The sequence below is a fragment of the Panthera onca genome, chromosome Y (assembly GCF_046562875.1).
Source record: "Panthera onca isolate mPanOnc1 chromosome Y, mPanOnc1 haplotype 2, whole genome shotgun sequence".
Lineage (NCBI taxonomy): Eukaryota > Metazoa > Chordata > Mammalia > Carnivora > Felidae > Panthera > Panthera onca.
Window position 1 is genome coordinate 19,494,121 of NC_138358.1, and position 18,716 is coordinate 19,512,836.

Sequence of the window (18,716 nt, forward strand, 5' to 3'; positions counted from 1 at the left end):
ACCCTTTGGGATGCAGCAAAGTCAATCCTAAGGGGAAAACTCATTGCAATCCAGGTCTATCTCAAGATACAAGAAAAAAACCCAACTACAAAATCTAACAGCACACCTAAAGGAACAAGAAGCAGAACAAAAAAGAAACCCAAGGCCAGAAGAAGAAGAGAAAGAATAAAGACAAGAGAAGAAATAAATAACATAGAATCAAAAAAAACAAAAACAAAAACAAACAGTAGAACAGATCAATGAAACTAGGAGCTGGTTTTTTGAAAAAATAAACAAAACTGATAAAACCCTAGCCAGACTTCTCAAAAAGAAAAGAAAGAGAAGAACCAAATAGATACAATTGCAAATTAAAATGGATTTATCACAACCAATCCCTCAGAAATATAAGCAATTATCAGAGAATACTATGAAAAATTATATGCCAACAAACTGGACAACTTGGAAGAAATGGACAAATACCTAGACACCCACACACTACCAAAACTCAAACGGGAACAAATAGAAAGTTTGAACAGACCCATAACTAGTGAAGGAATGGTATCAGTTATCAAAAATCTCCCAACAAATAAGAGTCCTGGGTCAGATGGCTGCCCAGGGGAATTCCAGCAGACATTTAAAGCAGTTAATACCTAACCTTCTCAAGCTGTTCCCAAAAATAGAAATGGAGGGAAAACTTCCAAACTCATTCTATGAAGCCAGCATTACCCTGATTGTCAAACCAGACAGAGACCCCACTAAAAAGGAGAATTACAGGCCAATATCCTTGATGCACATGGATGCAAAAATTCTCAACAAGATACTAGCAAATCGAATTCAACAGCAGATAAAAAGAATTATTCACCATGATCAAAGTGGGATTCATTCCCGGGCTGCAGGGCTGGTTCAATATTGGAAAATCAATCAATGTGGTACATCACATTAGTGAAAGTAAGGATAAGAATCATATCATCCTGTCAATAGATGCAGGAAAAGCATTTGACAAAATATAGCATCTTTCTTAATAAAAACCCTCAAGAAAGAGCTGGGATAGAAGGAACATACTTAAACTATGTTCATAAAAGCTATATATGAAAAGCCCACAGCTAATATCCTCAATGAGGAAAAACTGAGAGCTTTCACCCTGAGATCAGGAACACGACAGGGATGTCCACTCTCACCAACATTGTTTAACATAGTGTTGGAAGTCCCAGCATCAGCAATAAGACAAAAAAAAAAAAAAGAAAGAAAGAAAGAAAAAGAAAAGAAATAAAGAAATAAAACACATCAAAATTGGCAAAGAATAAGTCAAACTGTAACTTTTTGCAGATGACAGGACACTGCAGGTGGAAAACCCGACAGACTCCACGAAAAGGCTGCTAGTACTGATACATGAATTTGGCAAAGCCATAGGGTACAAAATCAATGTATAAAAATCAGTTGTATTACTATACACCAATAATGAAGCAACAGAAAGAGAATTCAAGAAATCAATCCCATTTACAATTGCCCCAAGAACCACAAAATACCTAGGAATAAACCTAACCAAATATATAAAAGATCTGTATGCTGACAACCTTACAAAACTTATGAAGGAAACTGAAGAAGACACAAAGAAATGGAAAACATTCCATGCACATGGATTGGAAGAATAAATATTGTTAAATTGTCAATTCCAGCCCAAAGCAATCTACACATTCAGTGCAATCCCAATCAAAATTGCACCGGCATTCTACTCAAAGCTAGAACAAACAATCCTAAAATTTGCGTGGAACCACACAAGACCCCGAACAGTCAAAGTAATATTGAAAAAGAAAACCAAAGCAGGAGGCATCACAACTCTAGACTTTAGCCCCTACTACAAAGCTGTAATCATCAAGACAGTATGGTATTGGCACAAAAACAGACACATAGGACCAATGGAATAGAACAGAGAACCCAGAATTGGACCCACAAATGTAGGGCCAAGTAATCTTTGACAAAGCAGGAGAGAGGATCCAATGGAAAAAAAGATATGAAAAATTACATATTAACGAATGGTGCTGCAAGAACTGGACAGCAACATGCAGAATGACACTAGACCACTTTCTTACACCATATACAAAAATAAACTCAAAATGGATGAAAGATCTAAATGTGAGACAGGAAACCATCAAAACCCTAGAGGAGAAAGCAGGCAACAACCTCTTTGACCTCAGCCGCAGTAATTTCTTACTCTACACATCTCCAAAGGCAAGGACATTAAAAGCAAAAATGAACTATTGTGACCTCATCAAGATAAAAAGGTTCTGCACTGCAAAGGAAACAATCAACAAAACTAAAAGGCAACCGACAGAATGGGAAAAGATATTTACAAATGACATATCAGATAAAGGGTTAGTATCCAAAATCTCTAAAGAACTTACCAACCAACACCCGAAAACAAATAATCCAGTGAAGAAATGGGCAGAAGACATGAATAGACACTTTTCCAAAGAAGACATCCAGATGGCCACCAGACACATGAACACATCCAGATGGCCACCAGACTCAGAACTCATGTTCAGAGAAATACAAATCAAAATCATATTGAAATACCACCTCACACCAGTCAGAGTGACTAAAATTAACAACTCAGGCAACAACAGATGCCGGTGAGGATGTGGAGAAACAGGAACCCTCTTGCACTATTGGTGGGAATGCAAACTGGTGCAGCTGCTCTGGAAAACAGTGTGGGGGTTCCTCAAAAATTAAAAATAGAACTACCCTATGACCCACCAATAGCACTACTAGGAATCTGCCCAAAGGACACAGGAGTGCTGATGCATAGGGGCACATGTACCCCAATGTTTACAGTAGTGCTTTCAACAATTGCCAAATTATGGAAAGAGCCTAAATGTCCACCAACTGAAGGATGGATAAAGAAGATGTGGTTTATATACACAATGGAATGCTACTTGGCAATGAGAAAGAATGAAATAATGCCATTTGCACCAACACGATTGGAACTGGAAGGTATTATGCTGAGTGAAAAAATTCAGTCAGAGAAAGACAGATATCATGTGTTTTCACTCATATGTGGCTCTTGAGAAACTTAACAGAAGACCACGGGGGAAATATATATAGTTACAACAGGCAGGGAGGGAGGCACATCATAAGGGACTTAAATACAGAGAACAAACTGAGGGTGGATGGGGGGGTTGCGGGAGGGAGGAGAAAGTGGGTTAGGGGCATTGAGGAGGGCACTTGTTGGGATGAGCACTGAGTATTGTATGTAAGCGATGAACCACGGGAATCTAACCCCAAAACCAAGAGCACACTGTACACACTGTATGTTAGCCAATTTGAAAATAAATACTACTTAAAAAAAGTAAAATGAAATGAAATGAAATGAAATGAAATGAAATGAAATGAAATGAAATAAAATAAAATGAAATAAAATAATAAAATAAAATAAAATGAAATGAAATAAAATAAAATAAAATAAAATAAATTAAATAAAGCTAGAATATTTCATGATAGCCTTTAAAAGGTATTAATTTCTTTTTTACATCAGTGTAACAGGCCCACCCTTCAGTTTCTTGTGGGAGCCACTAAGGAAAAATATAGAAAAAACTTTGTGATACTTGGACAGTAATGCAGCAGTAAGGAAGGTCTGGAGAAAAGCATCTTCTCAGTAAAAAATGCTAGGCTTGATCTAGCTACTTAAGGAGACGACAACTCTCCCAACCCCCACAACTTCACAGGCAGGGTTTGAAACCCCACAAAAAGGCATTAGTGAATGTCAATTAAAGTTTAGTGGTTTGCATTCAACAGGAAAAAAAAGAAAAAAAGAACGGCAAAGCCTACTTGTAAAAGTAGTGCTTGTGAAAAGTAGAAGAAATGCCTCACAGTTCCTGTCATTTAAAAGGTATACAAAGTTTTTGTTTGTTTTCCAGGCACCTTGAGAGGGAACACTATAGATGTAATATGTATAGGGAAATAAAATATGGCTAAGTTACTGGAAACAAATCTCATACTCTAGATAACAGTACCTTCCCTGCATTTGCTTGTCACAACAGATGTAAAGTGAAGAAGGCTATATATAGATTGATGACATTACTTGATGAAAACACTAATTCTGTCAAGTTGTGTCAACTTCCAACAATAAGACTATAATGTTCAGAACGATGCCCACTAGGAATCAATAAATGTAGGCTGAAGTCGAGTCTGCACAAGAGTCACCATTTTAAAAATATTTAAATGTGTGAGCTCTACTCTCTATGACTGACTGTTAAGACAGCCGTCAGGAAAATAAGGAGTCAGAACATACATATCCAGTCTACCAGGAGATGGCCATATTTGCTTCTACCTCAACAAGACATTAAGTGGCCCTACTAGTTACTGGCTTACATATATAAACACTGGCCTGAAAAACAGTTTTGCCAAATAAACCAGAGTACCCATTCCCCAGAGGACCTGTATACATCCTCCAGCCAAGGAAAAATTCCTATTCTCCCACATCAAACACAATGGGATTAGAGAGAATGTCCATTCAACAAAAGAGAATAAGCATAGAGAGACACATCAGTTCAAACATCCTCCAATTTACAATCTGCAGCAATGATGGGCAAAGGCCATCTCAAAACAACCTCCCTGTTTTTGAATACGACCATAAAAAATGTATAAAGTATTTCTTTAAAGAAAACTCCTAAAAGGTCTTAAAGCTTAGAAAATAGCAAGGAAATTCCAGATTCAAAATGGGAAAAAAGAACTCAGAGCACACAAAGTGACCGTCCAGTAATACAGGAACAGAAGCCAAATACCAAGGGTAAGGGTACTGGTAAAGGTGAATCTAATAGGAGACTGACCCTGCCCACAACCAGCGGGGCCCCAAAGGGCTGTCCTGTCACAAGTACCTCAGCCAAAAGCCAACCTGTCTTCCTAAGGACTTAAAACCTAATGATTCTACACTGCCAGGCCAGCACAGGGAACCCCAAGTGTCAACCAAGAGACACCTCAGACACCATTCAAATGAAATGCAACATGACTTAAAAAGGAAGGCAGGATCATCTTCTCCTTCATGGCATTCTTAAAGAAACCATATTTTTACATACAGTGCACAACACAATACAGACTCACCGGGTAGTGGGGGGCTTAGTTGTTAAGTCTGACTTTGGCTCAGGTCACAATCTCACAGTTCCTGAGTTGAGTCCCACATCAGGTAAGTCAAGCCCCACTTTGGGTGACCTCGAGCCTCACTTTGAATGAGCACAGGCCTCACTTCAGATGACCTCCAGTCCTGCTTTGGATGACCTGCAGCCCCACTCCAGGTGACCTCAAGCCCCACTTCTGGTGAGCTCAGTTCCCACACTCGGTGAGCAAGAGCACCACTCAGGTAAAACATGAGTCCTGGGGGAGACCCATTTCTCTCGCTCTCCTCTCTCTCTCTCTCTCTCTCTCTCTCTCTCTCTCTCTGTTTCTCTCTCTCTCTCTCTCTCTCTGTCTCCCCCTTTTGAGATTCTGTCTCTCTCTGTCCCTTGTTCACTTGCACCCTCTCTCTCTGAAAGAAAGAAAGAAAGAAAGAAAGAAAGAAAGAAAGAAAGAAAGAAAGAAAGAAAGAAAGAAAGAAAAGAAAGAAAGAAATTTTGAGAGGGAGAGAGAGAAGGAGACGGAGAAGGAGTGGGAGAGGAAAACTACCTACAACAGTCAGGCTCACACAGACCTCAGAACTTGAAACTAGTGAAAAGATATCTTCAAGGACAAAAAGAATCTTGCAGAAGTGACCAAGTAGATGTGAAAAACAATCATAAAAATATCTTTCAGAAAATAAATAAGGCAATGAATGAAATTAAGAACCAAGTGGAATGGGTTTAAGGGATGTATTTATTTACACACTCAAGTTGAAAAGAAAATTAGAAATGGAAGCTACTGAGAAGAAACTGCTGAGAACTCACCATGGAAAGCAAAGCAAAACAAAACAAACAAACAAACAAACAACAATCACAAAAACAGAAGAGTAGATGAGTCAGACTAAGTGAAAAGGTCTAATACAGGTAAAATCCAAGTCCTAAATCATAATTATAAATACATAATCTTCCAAAATAAGGCCAGAAACCTGCCATTTGCCAATAGGGTATAAGGGAGAGGAGTGTGGAATTCTCAAGCCCTTCTTCTTCCCTAGAAAAGGACAAAAAAGCTAAGTACTTCTGACCTTTGGTGATTTCAATATTCATGCTGTAATTTCAACAGTAACCATTAAAATAACAGTGAGAAATGGCTTAAATTCACCAAGGAAAGAGAAATAAAAGACAGCATCATTAAAAAAAACTAGCCAATCCAAAAGATGTGAAATGCGGCAGGGGAAAAAAACTGTACTCAAAAGCATGGACAAGTAGAAAGCACCACTGAAAAGTAACATGCATCAACAGATTACATCAACTTTAAATGGGCAACACAAAAAGCCAGAAGTATAGTGTATTGAAAACACAAATATAGCTCAGGTTTATCACCATTTAGCTATGACCTACAGATACCATAAAAGTGAAAACGAACTTAAAAACACTATGTGAATACTAAACAAAAGGATAAAATTCATGGGAGATATAGTACTTTTAATTTGCATGTCTTAACAGTCACAAAGTAGTTAAGTGTGAAACTAGCAAATATACAAGGAGAAATGGCCCAAACTGAATTCCTTGAAGGAGAATTTAACAGATAAATTGGAAGTGATCTGGAATTGATAGAATAAGCAGATAAAACAAGCTGCAGCAAAACAGAAGAGTACAAGAAAACAACTGATAAACTAGGCTACTGAACATAAATAGAACATTGCACCCAACATGTCTGGCTTTATATACAATTAGGAACTGAAAATGTATCCGCCATGCCAACCTCTTTGGCCAGGGGAAGAGCGAGCAAGAGTCTTGAACTTGCTGGGAGGTGAAGGTGACTCAATGATAAGTAGGGGTGTGTGTGTGTGTGTGTGTGTGTGTGTGTGTGTGTGTGTGTGTGTGTGTATGTATGTGTGTAGGATGCTACATTTGAGTGCACAGTTATGCATTTGTGCTTCTGTTTCCACAAATGGATGTGTATCTGCCCACAAATGAATGGTTTTGCCCATAAGTTGAGGAGACAAATGTCTGGTAGGTAAAAATATAACTAGGCATGCAACAAGGTCACAAAAGTTTCTACTGTCACAAAAGAAACTACTGAATGTCCACCCAGTTTGGCTCTAAGCATGGTAGATCGGAATCAAGAATTCACTTCCTCAGATGAGACTTCTTTGATTACACATTTCTAGATTTGCTTTTTTTCCTAGATGACATAATACTCTACATGGAAAGCCTGAAAGACCCCACCAAAAAGCTGCTAGAACTGATAACATGAATCCAGCAAAGCCGCAGGGTACAAAGACCAACGTATAGAAATTAGTTGCATTTCTATACATCAATAATGAAACAACAGACAGAATTACCAAGGAATTGATCCTGTTTATAATTACGTTGTTGATAATTATATTAGAAACCATAAAATAGGAATAAACCTAACCAAAGAGGTAAAAGATCTGTATGCTGAAAACTACACAAAGCTTATGAAAGAAACTGAAGAAGACACAAAGAAATGGAAAAGCGGTCCATGCACTGGAAGACCACAAGCTTGTTAAAATGTTGACACTACCCAAAGCAATCTACACATTGAGATAATAGCAGCTTTCTTCACAGAGCTACTTTCTTTTAGGAACAAACAATGCTAAAATTTGTATGGAACCAGAAAAGAAATGAATAGCAAAAGATAACATTGAAAAAGAAGACCAAAGGTGGAGTCACCACAACCACAAACTTTAGCCTGCACTGCAAAGCTGTAAGCATCAAGACAGGATGGTATTCAAATATCATGTAGGATTGTGGGCTGTTCAAAATGCCTCATACCAAGTACATGAATAATCACTCCAATGGTTATCCAAGCCCTACTATGCTCCAGAAGAGATTTTTTGGGGGTTTCAAATGGTACACTATGCTAGTTCAAATAAGTATAATACATTTGTGTAGAACAACACCCATCGCATGTAACTCGGGTTCCCCACAGAGTATCTATCACCTCCTAAAAATGATAAAGTGAATAAATAGAAATAAATAAAAATTAAAAAAAATAAAAGTGACTAAGTGGGTTCCCCTTCCAAAGTTGCTACTTTAATCAGCTTATCGAAATGTGAAAGTTACTGTAAACCTCATAGGAGTCTCAGGACAACATTTTGGGTAAATGTAAAGTATGAACAGGGACCAAGAGCCAAACTAGAAAACCTCCTAATGGTGCACACTAAATGGACTCCAGGAGCTACTCTTTTTATCAGTTCCCACATTCCCTCTATAAGTCTTCCACTCCCCCCTTTCTCTTTAGGCTGGAAGGAGTGAGTGAGGTTTACCTGCTTGCGACTAGCATTGCTTCTGGTATGCACAGGAAGTGGGTAAAGAAGAGCATGTTAAGCAAAGTTAACTTAAGCTTGAGCTCTCTGTGGTACAAGAAAGTGCTGAGTTCAAATACTGTCCCCTCCACCTTAGATGTGAGGTGATGCATCCCCTGTGAAATGGGAGTAATTATAGCATATTCCTACACCTGACAGAGCTGATAAGAGGGCAGGATGAGTTAAATGATCACAAAGGACTTGACAAAACAATTAAGTGTCAATTATTTCCACTGTTGCAGATCTAACCCTGTGCAAGGTGCTACACAAATACGAGTCTATTTAATACATACCCACAGCCCGGGAAGGCATGACCACTCCCTTTCCCTTTCCACACCTGTAGAATTTAAGCTTCACTAGCTCAATCAATTACGGTAACTCTGGGCTTTACAAGCCTCGCAATTCCCAGGCCATTTGTGTACAGTGCTGAAGCTTGGCTTCCACCTAGTTCATAGGATGAGAAAGCACTGACCCAGCTGAAAGTCCACGACTACAACACCTATCCAGCCATTATCTTCAGTTCGTATTTAGTTTGTTTACTCTACTAACCCCTTTCCCAGGCCCACATCTATCATCATTAAAATAAAAATCATGATCATCTCCAAGTTTCCTGGGGACACTCAGATAAGCACAGACATAAAAACTGCCTAGCTTCCTGGTCAGAGCTACCTACCGGACCAACAAATTAAAAACCTTACAGAATTCGGGTCACCTGGGTGGCTCAGGTGGTTGAGCATCTGACTTCAACTCAGGTCATGATCTTGAGGCCCTTGAGTGGGAGCCCCATGTCGGGCTCTGTGCTGAAAGCTCAGAGCCTGGAGCCTGCTTCAGATTCTGTGTCAACCTTCCTGTCTGCACCTCCCCCGCTCACACTCTGTCCCTGTCTCTCTCTCTCAAAAATAAGTATCAAAAAAATTTTTTTAACCCTTATAGAATTCAGAGTCCTACACCAATGCAAAAATTAAAGGCACACCTATATGCACTGTGCAAATACAGCAATTAAAACAATTAGGCTGACTGAGCACTTTTCTTTCCAAAGGGAAACACATCATCCTTTCCTTCTACCTTGCTAAAGTGCATCCACTCCCAAATTAACAAGTTCAGTAATTCCAGACTTCTGTTTGGTACTAAATGGCAAAACATGAGAATTCCAAGTCCACACATGCATGTATGAAACACACACACACACACACACACACACACACACACACACACACACACGGCAAATGAATAAAGCTTCTCTTTACTGACTGCTGTAGGAAGGCACAGGAAAGAAGTGCTTTGAGAGTTCAGGGCCCAAGAGATGAGTTTGGGTGGATCTGAGTACAGCAGTAGGAGCAAAAAAAAAAAAAGTAAAGCAGACTAAGTGCAAGCACAGATGACTACAGGAATGGATATGCCACCTGATACGTTTTACATAATGGTGGTACTAGGTGTGCTGTCCTTGAAACACTGATTAGAGTACCAGGACATGAAAATATTCAAGTTATGGTATTACTGTATTTATGTACATGAAAACACAGAGTCTACTGAGGTACACAAACATGGACACAGACACAGATTGCCCAGGCTACTGGAAAGAGGTTTTTGAGGTCTACCCCACATCCAAGCAGATATGCCTTAAGGAGACAAATGGTACAAAGCAGGGATATGTTTTCTCAGCTGTCCAAGGACAGGGTCAGTACCTATGAATGAGTGAATGATATGAATATGGAAGTCTATCCTTCTCTTTGTCCTCTACTCAAAGTGGAAATTTTTGATGGTTTTATAGACTACATAAGCCACAGAGCAGCAGGCCAAGAATCTAGGTTTGTTTCAGTGCACAGTAAATAACGTCACAGAGCTGCGGAGGAATACAGAGACAGGGAAAATAAATTTTTCCTACATTCTCCTGGAGACCCAGGGAACAAACTACAGGAAATAAGGTACTACGTGAGGTAGACTTAGCAACCAGTGGGGACAGCCTGGAAAAAACCTGTCCACGTTTCCCTGCCCTACCTAGAAGAGCCACTTACACTTAACTTTTAACCAATCATCAGTAAGCCCCTGACAATATAAGATGCCAGCCACTATCTACTCGTGAGGACCTATCTCTCCTCTTTGCCATCATTGCATTCCCAGTCTTTCAAAGTACCTACCACATCACTTCTACACACTAACCAGTTACTAATCCAGTATTGTTTTGACAAACTTACTGCTATACTACTAGCAGGAATTTTCAGCCCTGGAGCCCTGTTCCATACTAATGACATTCCAGATTCTAGTACTAAAATGGCTGTATCCAGTTGCTGAGATCCTCTCACAATGACCTCCCCTAATCAGAATAAAATCTGGGCCTCTCCAGCTCTGCAAATCCAACTTCATGATGCAAGATCTTTTTGTCCTCTGAATCCATTCTCCAATCCCAGTGTGTCCTGCATGTCACAAGATAGATGATTCATTTTCAGAAACACCAAATAAAAGCTGTACTGTCTAGTTAACAGTAGGTTTACAAATATGTATGAACCTCCCCCGCCCCATAATGGAGTGCCAAACCCTTAGACACTTCACTTCCCGGTTCTTCTTCCCCTCTCCGTTTCCTGGGGCTTATTTTTTGTAGGCTTGCAATGAGCATGCACCAAAGAACTGAAGTCTCTTCGTCACCTTAGGAAATGTCCAGTCAGACTACTTTTTACCTTACGTGGACATAGGCAATGGCCAGGTAAGGCTGTAACATCTGTAGTACTCAGACAATGAGAAAAACAGGGGAGCAACCTGTACATGAAATAAACTGCCTTCTGTAACTGCCCTGAGTGTGCCTATCCATCAGACACCTGCTCTTGCAAGAACATTGATTAAAGCCCCCCCTTCACTGTGCTCCAAGTCTCTGAATCCTTCCGTTGACTGAGCCAGTGTGCATATTTCTCACATTGCATATTTTTAAGATGTGACATCCCCATCTTATTCATCATATTTTAGGTGACTCTAAAATACCTCTAGTGAAAGCTAATCCTGCCCTCTCTCCACCCTAACTCATCAGTTCTGAATATTCCAGGCTAGGCAGGTATAACCACCAGACTATGACCTCAATAATGGGATATCTGTTTAACACTCTGATCCCGCCTGCCACTTTCCATTGTTTCCTTACGTCACTTTCATGATGTAGTCTCAGCTGACTTGGGAAACTTGTCAATAGTCATATAAGGGTAGCAGCTCCTGCTGAGAGTAAGGACAAGGAAAACAGCAAAAACAAATACACCAAAACATTTATTTTACATCTACCCTTGTTTTCATTATCTTTTAAATTTTAAATTTTTACTTACTGTTTTAAATGGAAGTACAGTTGACATACATATTACTACTCAATGCTCACCCCATTCGCAGTCCCCATTTGTCACCATACAATATTACTGACTACTTTCCCTATGCTGTATTTTTCATCCCTGAGACTTAATTTATTTTATAACTGGAAGTCTGTGCCTCTTAATCTCCTTCAGCTTTTTACTTAACCCTCACCCCTTCCCTTCTATCAACCGCCAGCTTGTTCTCTGTATCTATAAATCTGTGTTCTACTTGTACCCTTTGCACATCTTCTCACTGATCAACCATTCCCGAATGGCAGCAACACTACCATCTATTTACTTCTCCACCACAACTTCAAACTTGAAGTCTTGGGGAGCATACATTTCCCTTCAACTACCTAAAAGTCACCGTTATTCACTTCAAACTGCCCCTGGAAAAGGCATCGCCTCTCTCTTCAAAGAGAGGTGACTTATTCCTTTATTTAATGTTTATTTTTGAGAGAGAGAGAGACCACATACACACAGAGTGCAAGCAGGGGACGGGCAGATACAGAGAGGGAGACACAGAATCTGAAGCAGGCTCCAGGCTCTGAGCTGTCAGCACAGAGCCTCATGCAAGGCTAGAACGCAAGAATCATGAGATCATGACCTCAGTCAGTGTTAGACACTTAACCAACTGTGCCACCCAGGCGCTCCTTGGTGCCTCTAGTTCTAAGTGACTTCCCCCATCCTGTGAGAAGGTCTGCTCTGGAACCCTTAACCAAAGCTCCACAATGCATCTCAGTGCTTAAAGCATTCACACATTCCTTACTTGGATCCAGACTTCCACCTCCTGTTCTCCCATTAGGTTCAAGGGGGAAAGGATGTCTTACAACTATCAGGATCCATTTTCCTCACAAGACCCCAAATCATCCCATTCCTGATTTTTGTAGTTGTTGCGCTTTAGTTTGGTTTGGTGGTGTTTGACTGTTCTGTCTCTCCACTAAGGTATATCATGCTGGTGTGATAAAGGTCCCTAGTGGGTCTCAGCCATCGTCAAGGTCCTGGGAGCCTGCAGTGGTCCACTCTACAGTCTTGTGCCCTTGAACCCTTGGCTTGAGCCAAGCTACATAGGACAGTGATACAGAAAGTTCCGTAATTGTCTGCCCACAGAATCAACCAGCAAACAAGCTCAAACATCACTTCCTCAAATGTCTCAGCGTATGGCAGAAGGTCAAGCTCTCAAATCCAAAGTAAGTACTTCAAACTTCTGCTACTTCTTAATATCTTTCAGGACACAGGCTTTTATGTGGTGGCTGATCAGTGTGGTTGGACCAGTGGGTAAACATAGTACGCCAGATATCTCCTTCTCTCTCTCCATCCCTGCCCTTTGAAAAATTCACAGTGACTACTAATCTGTGTGGTCTCTTAAGATGTGACTTCTTTATAAAACCAGAAGAGCAGTCACCAGAGTTGACACAACAGACCCATCAAGCTGGACAACTCAACACCTTACAGGATTCTAATCCTAGTTCTCACAGGTAAAAGAAAGTAGCTCCTTACTGGAGCCATGCACAAAAGGAGAATGGATCTTGATTGAAGTGGTTTACCAAAGCAGTGAGAAAGGTCTGGAGATGGGGGAAGAGGGAGAAACCAACAAAGCAAGGCATTACCTGAATGAGAAAATGCTTGGTCTGCCTATAGACATACTAACATGTTCTCTCCCAAAGAAATAAACTTTGAGAAAAATGAAAAACAAATCAGTAAAACACATAAAGTGAAAACAATTTCTGACTGAATATACTGATAGTCACCTACAGAATGCGGATCATGTTTAGATGGCATTTGGTGTACATACTATAAAGGTGACTGGGTTATGTGTGAAACAGGAATACCTGAGGAATACCTCAGGATCTTAACTACGGGGAAAAGAGGAATGGATACTTCTGGGGTGATCCTGCTTTCCAACATGGTATTCCCTAACCAGAAGAAAGATTGGAATTCTCTTTACAAAAGGGGAAATCCCTTGAAAGTTTCCTCAAAATGCTGTCAAGTGTGGGGAGGGCAGGAGGCAGGATGTCTATTCTGTATCAAGAAAATGCCAGGTAGCACTGTTAGTAAGACACTCACTGAATCTTTAGAGTGCCCTGATGAGAAAGTGTATTATTACCATTTACCAAGAAAACGGGAGGCTCAAGAGAAGTTACACACTTTTGCCAAAGTCATATAATTAATGAACGCGGCACTCAGGACTTTTACTTAGATCTTCATGATTCTTCTATAAGGAAACAACATCCTGTTTGTAAAAGAGTACACTAATGAATTATCGTTCAATTCAGAAATATCCTTATGTGCGAATTCACTCTTATAGAAGTTTTGGTGGACTGTATATGCCTGAATAAACCAACCACAAAGCAGAACAAGGAAATCTGACCCTAGGACCACTAGGTCCCAGACAAATATCCCTGTAGTTTGGTCCAAATTCCCAAGTGGACAGCCAAGTCCATGTGTCTTGACTCCCATTATTCACTTTTTCCTGTTCTGCTGTGTGTGTGAGACACAGTGAAACAGCAAAACAGCCCTTGGGGTCATACACTGAGCAGAAATGCTCTCCTGTCTTCCTGATGCTGATGATGTCTGATCAGAAACAGGTATGATGGTACATCACTAAAGCAAAGATGCTTTTGCCTAGGCAGCAAAAACACTATGCTGCACTGAACACAATAGTATTTTACTAGGCTGGAAATCCTCAATACTCGATGGATGTGCTTGAATGAAAACAACCAACACCTGGACCTGTCCTAGTACGTGTTAGAAGTGGAAGTGACTATACTTATGGCTCCTATGTTCTTGTACAATGGCCATTAGAGACCTCTTTGAGTTAATGCAGTCAAGATTCCAAGGAGAAGATAGATGCAACCACTCAGGTGTGTGCATGCTCTTCCTTCCTTCACCCCTCCCCACACTCACGCACACACACACACACACACACACACACACACACACACAGACACACACACACACACACACACACACACACACACATACCCACACACACACACAAATGAATGCTCAACCATCACACATGTAAGCAACCAAGGCATGCTAGATTTCCCATACAATAGCGTAACCCATTTTCCATTTACTTACTCTGTGTCCTTACTCATCATTAGCCCTGCCTCTGGGTTTCCGATTTTGAGAAGGAAAGAGCTAGAATGTAACAATAACAAGAAGGACAAAGGAAAAATGGAAGGATCTTTACTAAATAAGTGACTGGATGCTGCAGAAGTCCTGGTCCAGACCTCAACACCCCTTTGGCCTGAACACCCCTGATAAAGCAAGAATCCCCACCTTCCAAATACTCCCAGGCTTTCACAACCCGTTAAAAAGTATTCAACGCATTGCTATAGTTAGAAAAGGTGCACAAACTGCTAGGACATAACTCTGGAATTCTACCACCTCTCTGAGCTCACCTCATTGAGATGTAAACTATCTCCCTCTTCTGCTCACCCCTCCCAGGAAGACCCAATGTGTCTGTGGAAATTGGATTGAGAATGCTTAAGTCTATGTCTACTATGTTTACTTCATCTCCAATGAATGCATACTTGAATCTGTTTTGGGGAAAGATTATGAGGGGGAGCATTCTTTTGGTTGCAGGATCCCACAGATGGACAAGGTGTCTGCAAAAGAAAATGAAGAGATTATCTGATCTGTCTGGGTAAAGATTACCCAGATTTAGCAGATGAAGTGCCTTAGTTTAGAAGAAGTTAAACTGGACTTTAGTTCTTGTGGGGAAGAGGAATCCATGACAGGAGTTCATTAATCCAATAGAGGGGTCTGTGTTGTTAAGAAGATCTGGAGTCCCCTCAAACAGAAATTTCACTTTGTGCACCTCAAACTACAATCCAGGCTCACAACCCAACTCTCCATTTTATCTTTATGCAAGCACCTCTGGCACTACCACCACCTTCCCAGACGCTGAACACACCACTGCACCTTAATTATGTCTAATGCTGTGTTCACAGCCCATCTGAAACATCCCAGTATTCTCTTGCAATTCCAGTCTCGGTTCAAAACAAGCCACTTGCAATTCCAGTCTAAATTCAAAACAAGCGACGCCCATTACCTCTGAACTTTGCTAGATCAATACATGTGTTTCCTTCTACCTTTCTTCACTGTTTACCAGTTCAAGTATTGTCAAGTTCACACTGCAATAGTCTGAGTTGCACAGTCTCAATCTTCATACTTGCTTTTGCTACTTGATTCCAGTATATGTAAAATCCTCACTTACTCCAGGCACGGTGCTATACAGTATATACAGTACACTCTTGAACTTTAGAACCTTAGACATGGTTATAGAGAGAGATGTCTCACTCATAAGAACTAGCCCTCAAAAATCTCTGAAACTCAGGTTCATACAGGAATCCTTTTCAACAGAAACTGTTCTTAAGCTTCCTTTGCAGGGCATCTATTTAACTTTTTTTTTTTTTTTTTTTAATCTCCTTTTAAAACACATATGATCACTGATTGCATGATTATCTGTGAAAAGACTGGTACCAGGTTCCCAGCATGTTTACCCTAAGTATTCTGCAAGGAGCCCCCACTCATTCACTTTGTGGTAACTGAGGAAACAGTGTACTATGTGTCAGTTGCACATGTAGCACTTGAAGCAGAATCTGACAGAAATAGGTCATTTACTCAGATCTCCAAAGTGCTCTCTCTGGTAAACTCATGACAAGGGACACAGATTTCTGTTACCCAGGAGTTCAAATGGTGCCAAAAAGGCTAAATAAATAATCCATCAGATGAGTTACCAAGTGCCTCTCATATTAACCCGTGGGGCTGGATATTATCTCCAACAAGTAACTCACATTTCTTCCTGCTTAAAATCCTTCGCATTTTAGCACATTCTCACAAAACTTCCCCCATTTGTCTTTAACTGCATTATCTCTGTCCTCAGAAAGCCAAACCTTTCTGAGTGGCTTCACTACTCTTCTCTAGTCTCACTATATCCACTGAAGACAAACTGTGCCAGGTAGGTATTGTCTATCTCTTCCTTGTCAGACCCTTGTGACCCAAGAAACTTTTAATTAGTTGGGTAGGATTCCTGCAGTACTGTGCCTCTAGGCACTCTGAGCTTATTGTCAAGTGCTGCCCCACCTTCCAGGTTCAGTTTAAGTACCATCACTTACCACCTACCTCTGGGGTATGGGGATTCCTCACCCAACTGCCTCCCCTTTTTGTGTGTCCTGTGGCTTTTACTTTGAAATCAGTAACTTAGGTTCAATAACTTAGCAGCTCTTTTAACTTTTAATATAACTCATTTACAACTAAGTGAATTTACTTACTTGTGATAATTGAATGTACTGCCACTCAACTCCTTTTTTAATGTGAACTACACCGCATTTGTTAATTCTGTTGCCACTGGGCCCGGCAAGCCCACTCTGAAGTGGGGAGCTCGAGGGGCGCCTGGGTGGCTTAGTCAGTTAAGCATCCAATTTGCTTTAGGCTCAAGTCATCATCTCATGGTTTGTGAGTTAGAGCTCTACATCAGGCTCTGTCCTAGTAGCTTGGGGCCTGTTTGGGATTCTCTCTCTCCCTCTCTGTCTCCCCCTCCGCTGCTTGGTCTGTCTCTCAATTAATTAATTAACTAATTAATTAACTAATTAATCAACTAATTAATAATCAATCCATCCATCAATCAATCAATCAATTAAAGTGGGGAGCTCGAGGCACCTGGGTGGCTCAATCAGTTAAGCATCTGACTTCACGTCAGGTCATGATCTCTCGGTTTGTGAGTTCAGGCCCCATGTCAGCCTCTGTGCTGACAGCTCAGAACTTGGAGCCTCCTTTGGATTCTGTGTCTCCCTGTTTCTCTCTGACCCTCCACTGCTTGTGCTCTCTGTCTCTCTCAAAAATAAATAAAAACTTTAAAAGAAGAAACAGAGCTTTTTTTGGGTGTGTCACCGTTTTTTAAACTGCAATCACTCCACCTCCATTCCTGACACCCTTACCACTGTGCACCTATGCACGTGTACCTGTGCACATGTGGTAAACTTGTCTCTTCTCCCAGTGAGATAAAAGCCTCAACAAGACAGGGATGGTGGCAGCAATGGTGGTGGTCAGTGTAGCTGAGCATATCCTATGGTATAATACATGTCTAGTGTGCATGAGTCTGTGAATAAGCAGATAGTAAATGATGGAATGCCATAATTCTCAGCAAAATTATGGGTGAGAGAATAGAGTCAAACTTGAAGGTAACAGAGGCTCAGAAAGCCCTCTAGCCCATAGTTTCTAATGCGGATGACAACAGTTTTTGTGTTTCTTCTTCTTCTTCTTCTTTCTTTTTCTTCTTCTTCTTCTTTCTTCTTCTTCTTCTTTCTTCTTCTTCTTCTTTCTTCTTCTTCTTCTTTCTTCTTCTTCTTCTTCCTTCTTCTTCTTCTTCCTTCTTCTTCTTCTTCCTTCTTCTTCTTCTTCCTTCTTCTTCTTCTTCCTTCTTCTTCTTCTTCCTTCTTCTTCTTCTTCCTTCTTCTTCTTCCTTCTTCTTCTTCTTCCTTCTTCTTCTTCTTCCTTCTTCTTCTTCTTCCTTCTTCTTCTTCTTCCTTCTTCTTCTTCTTCCTTCTTCTTCTTCTTCCTTCTTCTTCTTCTTCCTTCTTCTTCTTCTTCCTTCTTCTTCTTCTTCCTTCTTCTTCTTCTTCCTTCTTCTTCTTCTTCCTTCTTCTTCTTCTTCCTTCTTCTTCTTCTTCCTTCTTCTTCTTCTTCTTCTTCTTCCTTCTTCTTCTTCTTCTTCTTCCTTCTTCTTCTTCTTCTTCTTCTTCTTCTTCTTCTTCTTCTTCTTCTTCTTCTTTTTTTTTTTGGTACTTTTTTTATTTAAAAAAAATTTTAATGTTTATTTATTTTTGAGAGACAGAGAGCATGTGTGTGTGAGTGCTGGAGGGGCAAAAAAGAGACACACAGAATGCAAAGGAGGCTCCAAAATCACCAAGTGGAAGATTATGACTTGAGCCGAAGTGAGGCAGTTAACAAACTGAGCCACCTAGGTGTCACTCTTAGGGTAC

General features: G+C 40.4%; 1 protein-coding gene across 4 annotated transcripts in view; it reads right to left on the minus strand.

Moving 5' to 3' along the window:
* LOC145714916 (putative gamma-taxilin 2) overlaps positions 1–18,716 on the minus strand; it is a 112,301-nt gene that overhangs the window by 37,182 nt on the left and 56,403 nt on the right. The window contains exon 8 of one of the 4 annotated variants that reach the window (XR_014137050.1): positions 12,172–15,338. The exons of the other annotated variants lie outside the window; for them this stretch is intronic. The gene's annotated coding sequence lies outside the window, so the exon portion shown is untranslated. Of the gene's footprint in view, positions 1–12,171; positions 15,339–18,716 lie in introns of those variants that run through there. 4 annotated transcript variants of the gene reach the window in all.